This window comes from Rhinoderma darwinii, chromosome 1 (assembly GCF_050947455.1).
Source record: "Rhinoderma darwinii isolate aRhiDar2 chromosome 1, aRhiDar2.hap1, whole genome shotgun sequence".
In the NCBI taxonomy this organism is placed as follows: Eukaryota; Metazoa; Chordata; class Amphibia; order Anura; family Rhinodermatidae; genus Rhinoderma; species Rhinoderma darwinii.
Window position 1 is genome coordinate 124,296,370 of NC_134687.1, and position 7,025 is coordinate 124,303,394.

A 7,025-nucleotide genomic window follows, 5' to 3' on the forward strand; every position below is an offset into this window, starting at 1 on the left:
ATCCGCTTACTAGCTAGGGCTCCTTTAACTATATAATCCTACACTGACCAAGCTTGGTATGACTTTCTAGGAAAAGGATTAATTAATTAGATCTGTGCTGTGGTGTAGAGGAAGGAGCGCATACGATGCAGCAAGTAAAGGAGCTCTCACTAGTGGGTGCATTTCAACCCACACACCACATGCTTCCGAATCACAACATAGCCTTTATTGTACAAAATTGAAGCATTTATGAAAATCAAAAATGGAATAGTCTAAGGCAATACTCAGACATTGCGGAATCCCCGTGGAATTTCAGTGTGGGCAGATCTGCATATAAGTACAGTACAGTGCAAGTGAATGGAGCTATAGAAAACCCCAATGAAATGCTGCAGACATTTTGAGTGGGTTAACTGACGCGGTCATGCGGAACCCTCTCGTTCAAATCTGCATGTAAAGCCTCAAGTGTAGTACGGCTTTCTACGCAATCCCACAGAAAAAAAAATATATATATATATATATATATATATATATATATATATGTTGTGTTCCTTGAATGACCAAATTCCCTGTTAGGTAGCAATGCCACCGGTCATCTAGATTTTCCCCTAGTGGGTAGGGTATCCGCACTCATCAAATAAAGCAGGCTCACTGGTTGCCAGTCCGTTCTCGTTGCTCACTTGGGAGTAGCGGGGCTTTGTGTTTTGTTTAAAAAAAAATAAATGTTAAAAAAAATTACAAGAAATTTTGCGTATTTATTCGTGGTTTTAGGTCGCACCTATACTAATTACTTGGGATGCCATTGTAAAATCCCCCAATATGGCCTGAAGGGTTTTCACAGCCGAAGACACATATGAAATGCCGTGCTCCGATAAGGAAAGCGCAAGCGAAGGTGAAGCGCAGTTGGAGCTCTCATCTTTGTCCGTATCAAGTGACTTGGAGTCTGCACCTACCCATCAGCACAGAAGAGCCATAGTTCCTGCTTTGCTGGAGCTAACACGGGTAGCTGCGGGCAATTATACCCCCCGATGCCTGAATTTACAGCCCCCTCAGGCATTCAAATTGATAATCTATGGGGCTGAAACCTGTAGTATTTGAAACATTTTTTTTCTGACACGCTTTTAAATTTAAATCTCCCTGAACCCCGACTCGTTTCATGCGAGAGGCCAAAATTGGACCCTCACAAACGCAGTGGAATTAGGGAAGTTTTGGGGCCTATTTTTAAGCTTTGGCCTCGTCAAAAAGCCAAGTATTAGAGACTATTGGTCCCCAGATATTTTATAGAATACCCCCCCCGTACTGCACAATTATGAGAAGGACACTATTTGAAGCTATCCTGAAGTTCCTGCACTGCAACGACAACAGTCATTAGACCATTAGTTGGCCACTACTCAAAGTTTTTCCCAAGTTTAAACCCCCCAACAAAACATTGCGGTAGATGGATCATTAGTGAGCTTCAAAGTTAGACTGCACTTCAGGCAGTATCTACCAAATAAATGAGCCCATTTCGGCATTAACATGTATAAATTAGGGACAACGTTTATAACAGTGTCCCATTACTAAAAGTTCTCTCACCCAGATTCACATTGGCGTGCGGAACAATCCGCAAAATTTAGAAGGGCCTCCCCAAAACTTTGCTGGGTCAGATCCTAAAATTAGGAAAGAGCAGAGCTGTCCGCAGCGACAATCTGCTCCTCCTGAAATATAAGGATAAAAGGGACGTCTTTATACTGACCAGCATTCATGACAGCAGCTGCCGCCTTGTCCCTGTACGTGGATCCACCACCCAAGTCGCCAAAACCATTTTGCATACAGAAAAACAATAAATATATGGGGGGGTTTTGACCTGTCTGATCAGGACATAAAACCATACAGCGCCATGCGGAATACAAAGGTGTAGTATAAAAAGCTTTCTGTCCAGATCACACAGATGGCGTTATACAACACTTTTGTCCTCTGCAGATACGCTGGTAGTGGGGAGACTTTCCTGCAATTTTGGGAAAAAGTCATTACATCCCTGCTAGCTGCTGACCAGGAAGGGGAGCGCAGTTCATCTGGTACTACCGTCAGCAGGATAATTCCCAGCCAGCATTTCCCCACAGAAATCCCCCCCCCCCCCCCCACTGAAAAAAACAAAACCGAAGCCCCCAAAAAGGTGTCGGGTGTGCACCAAGCAAGGCATTCAGAAGGAAACCACAAACCAATGTGAGACGTGTCCCACAAAACCCGGCCTGTGCATTAAACAATGTTTCAAAATATATCGCACCTCCTTGGATGTTTAATGCATTCTTTGTCCACCTTTTCGGTCTCCTTTATTGGCCATCACAATTTTTTTTTACTGACCCTCCCAATTGCTCATTTAAAATTTGTCAATAAAAACCCTAAAACAAAACTAAAAATTCTCACAGAGAACCCGAGGGAGTGTCTATCTCATCCGGATTGCAAAACTGAGTGAGAAGAATAAATCCAGATGAGATTGGTTTTCTCAGCAAATCTTTTTTTTTGCTGAGGCCTTAGATTTATTTTTTGGTCTGGATTTTATGGAATGGTGGGTAGGTTGGTAGTGGGACCTGCCATTCCCTCTCCCTCCATTGCAGGTTTTCCACGTTGTCCTCAGTTACTTCTCAAATTTAAAAAATTCTCACTATACCCCTAGATGAATACCTTGCAGGGTGTTACTATACAATCTAATATTTCTCACTATACCACTACATGAATTCTTTTAGGGTTTTAGTTTCCAAAATGGGGTCACTTTTCTGGGGTTTATAATATTTTGAAACCCCAGAGCCTCTGTTTTCACGACACATGGCAGTAAATACCACCATAGTAGGCATCAAATGTTGCATGGTACTCTTTACCATCTGAGACCTGCCATATACTCAAACAGCAGTTTATTACCACATATGGGGTATTGTTGTACTCGGGAGAAACTAACAAATTGTGGGGTGATATTTCCCCTATTACCCCTAACTAAAACTAAAATATTTGACCTAAAAAAACAAATTATTGGAAAAATGAAATTTTTCGTTTTCAGGGCCCAATTCTAATAAATTGCATGAAACCACTGTGGGGTCAAAAAATGGACAACACCCCATGATGAATTCTTTGAGGGGTGTCGTTTCAAAAATTGGGTCACTTTTGGTAGGTTTCCATTGTACTGGTACTTTAGGGGTTCAGCAAATGCATCATCACACCTGAAACCATTTGAGCAAAATCTGTCCTCCAAAAGCCAAATAGCACTCCTTCCCTTCTGAGCCGTGCCGTGTGCCCAAACAGCAGTTTACAGCCACATATGGGGTATTGCCGTATTCAGGAGATATTAAGAACAAACTGTGGGTGCTTTTTTCCTTTAACCTCTTGTGAAAATGATAAATTTGGGGCTAAATCAAAATTTTCATTGAAAAATTTCTTACATTTCTTTCTTTTCGGCCGACTGTATTAAAAACTTGTGGGATCAAAATGCTCACTATACCACTTGAAAACTTCCTTGAGGGTTGTAGTTTCCAAAATGTGGTAATTTGTTGGGGGTATCCACTGTTCTGGTACCTCAGGGGCTCTTCAAATACGTCATGGCACCAGAGAACAATTTCAGCAAAATCTGCACTCCCAAAGTAAATGGTGCCACTTCCCTTCTGAGCCCTGCCGTGTGTCCAAACAGCAGCTTATGACCACATATAGGGGTAGTTCCGTACTCTGGGGAAGTTCCTTTACAAATGTTGGGTTTTCTTTTCTCTTTTATTAGTAGAGAAAATAAAAAAATTGAGCTAAAGCTACATCTTATTGGGGAAAAAAAAAAAAAAGTAATATTTTTCCTTTTCACTGCCCAATTGTAATGAAATCTATGAAACACCTGTGGGGTCAAAATGCTGACTACACCCTTAGATGAATTCCTCAAGGGGTGTAGTTTCCCAAATGGAGTCACTTTTGGGGGGGGGGGGGGTTTCCTTTGTTTTGGCATAACAATACCTCTTCTAACCTGACATGGTGCCTAAAATATAATCTAAAAAAAAAGAAGGCCCTAAAATCCACTAGGTGCACCTTTGCATCTGAGGCCTGTGCTTCAGTCCATTAGCACCATAGTGCCACATGTGGGATATTTCTAAAAACTGCAGAATCTGGCCAATAAATATTGAGTTGCGTTTCTCAGGTACAACCTTCTGTGTTACAGGAAAAATGGAATTTACGCAAAAAAATGAAATTTGTACATTTCCCCTTCACTTTGCTTTCATTTCTGCGAAACACCTAAAGGATTAAGAAACATTGTTTTAAATACTTTGAGGGTGCAGTTTTAAAAATGGGGGTTTCTAATATATAGGCCTCTCAGTCACTTGAGAACTGAACTGGTCCCTAAAAAAGTAGCCTTTTTGACATTTTCTTGAAAATATGAGAAATTGCTGCTAAATTTATAAGCCTTGTAACATTCTGGAAAAAAAAAGGATGTTCAAAAAACAATGCCAATCTAAAGTAGACATATGGGAAATGTTAACTAGTAACAAATGTGTGGCATTACTATGTGTTACCAGCAGATACATTTAAATTGAGAAAAATTTTCATTTTTGCACATTTTCTCTAATATTTGGTGTTTTTAAAAAAAAAGGAATGAATTTATCGACCAAATTTCATCCCCGACAAAGTACAATGTATCACGAGAAAACAATCTCAAAGTCGCTTGGATTGGGGAAAGCATTCCAAAGTGATTAGCACAAAGTATCATGTCAGATTTGAACAATGGGGCTCTGTCATTTAGTCCAAAAGTGGCTACGGCGGGAAGGGGTTAAAACAATGATGCAATAGAAATTTGGGAAACAGGTACTTATTACATCACTAAGAGCCAGTCTGGGGCTATGTCAAAACAGTCAATTTCAAAGTTGCTTGCAACATTTAAAAAAAGAAAATGTCACAGCTGTGCACGAGGTCCGACTTGTATATGACAAAATGCAGTCTAGAAATATGTATTACAGCTGCGACTAAAAACAGATATCATACAAGGTTTTATAAAAATAAAAAAACGGTTCTAAGAACCTCCCAAAAAACAATACATGAACCTGCAATCGTTTTTTCAGGACTATGAGACACCCGTGTGACACCCTGAAAAGTCCGCGGCAGGAAAACTTGCCTACGTTTGTCTGATCTCTGAATATCCTGGTTCTTTAAACCACTTCCTTTTCCTTATCTTTTTCACAAAACAGTCATCAACCTTAGATCTCAGTAATCTGCAGCTATAAACTGAAGCACACACATAAAATGTTAGCTCTTTACAGTGAGTGTGTAATTAACCCCTAAAATACAACTACGCGAGTGCTCCCCACACCTAAAATGATACCTTTCCTTGTCTGTACCTCTCAGTAAGAGATAAATAAATGGTGGTATTCTCACATAAGGACCCTACAGTACAAATCTAGCTCAGGGTAGGATTACATAAGTCGTCTTCATGTGGCGGTTGTTGCCACAATCGCAGTAATTGCAGCAAAACCGCTACAAAATAACGACTTATGTAAACATACCCAAGGATTCATCTTCCTCCTGAGATAAACACTGAACTTGTTACCCATCACACAACCTGCAGCGGATCCTCAGCTTGGGATTGTATTTTCATTACACTGAGGTTTATCCAACATCTGTCATGTAATCGCCTAATGTGTTGACTTTACTAATGTAACCAGTAAATAAACGTTTAGCTGTCCGAATGTAGTCATTTGTGACAAAGCATTGCAGGGTCATGCTGCCAAGTGTGCCAGTACCATGGCACGCATGGTTTATGATTGTAGCGGAGATTGCCCTTACAATGTCCCATGATATATAAGATGGAGCATAGAATGACAGACTATTCTGCGTTTGGAGGATCTGGATTAGGTTTTTGAGACATCATTATGATCAATAACAAGACATATGGAACTAGACAAGGGCATATGGATGCCATAGCAGGTAGTACCGTGCCCCTTCTATGAACCAGAGCAGCGAAGTGCAGCTCCCACTCTGTAGATCCAGCCCTACAATGAACTACATGGTTGGCCATTCATATGATAAGGTGCAGTCACACGTGGCGTATTTGCCTTGTATGACTGTACAGCGTCTAAAATATTCTGCTTAAAGAGGTGTTGTATGTGCCATTTATTAATGACATTAGTACTATGGCAATCAGATGGATCATATGCCCACACGCCCAAGAGAAGTACTGGCGAGTGCGCCTGAAACATTGAAACGCCTCATCTATGGAGTGTTAAGAAGTTTATTTGTGCTGTAGGTAAATTTGGGAGCGCTCTCTTCCAATCCTAAACACTAATGGGGTTCATTTCTGACTACAGACTCGTTAAATAGAAAGTGATTCTAAGCAGTGGGCGACCTGTGAGCCCTAAACGCTATTCTGATTGGTTAAGAGGACAGCACTGGTACCGGTAAGACCCATGTACACCCCAGGAGCAGAGTCTGTGCAGAGTCCTGCAGGAGAGACGGCACATAAAAGGAGTAGAAAGTACGGGGAGTCTGACGTGAACACCTGCCGAGTGACCACTAGTCCCTTCATACAGGTGCATGCTCCCCGCCTACCTGTTGCTGCACTTTACACACTGCATATGTACCACAATGCCCACATCCACCTTCTTACCTGCTAATGAACGGCGTCCCTCCCCCACGTCTCCGTGCGTGCACCCGGCTCCCCTACCACACGCTATTTCTCTCAGGCCAACTCAATGACCCTACACCCGAATAGACACTTCCAACACTACCCGGAAGTGTAGCCACTTAGCGGGGCTCTCTTGCCACAAGCTATCAACTCTATGATCCGGATTTACTGTCGAAGTCACTGCATGAAGCGTGTCGTCCCCTACAAAGATGGCGGCGCGTCAGGCTAATTGGTAAGTGTTGTCGCCCTCTGCTGCTTGGAGGAACAATTACTTGGTTGGATGTATCCTTTTAGTGTTTTTTTACATTTTAGTACTTTATACATTTTCACTTTTTCTTTTGGAACATTTTAAAATTAAATAATTTGGTTATTTTTAAATTGTCCAATGTATGAATTGTTTGCATGTTTGTAGGAGATTAGTATAAAA

The 7,025-nt window shown here is 41.3% G+C and overlaps 1 protein-coding gene across 4 annotated transcripts in view; it reads right to left on the reverse strand.

Moving 5' to 3' along the window:
• Positions 1-6,740, reverse strand: part of ARFIP1 (ARF interacting protein 1) — a 135,343-nt gene extending 128,603 nt beyond the window's left edge. For 2 of the 4 annotated variants that reach the window (XM_075860346.1, XM_075860345.1), the window contains exon 1: positions 6,581-6,739. The gene's annotated coding sequence lies outside the window, so the exon portion shown is untranslated. Of the gene's footprint in view, positions 1-6,580 lie in introns of all 4 variants that reach the window. The other 2 variants (XM_075860348.1, XM_075860347.1) reach the window with 2 other exon arrangements.
• Positions 6,741-7,025: the final 285 nt, after the last annotated feature.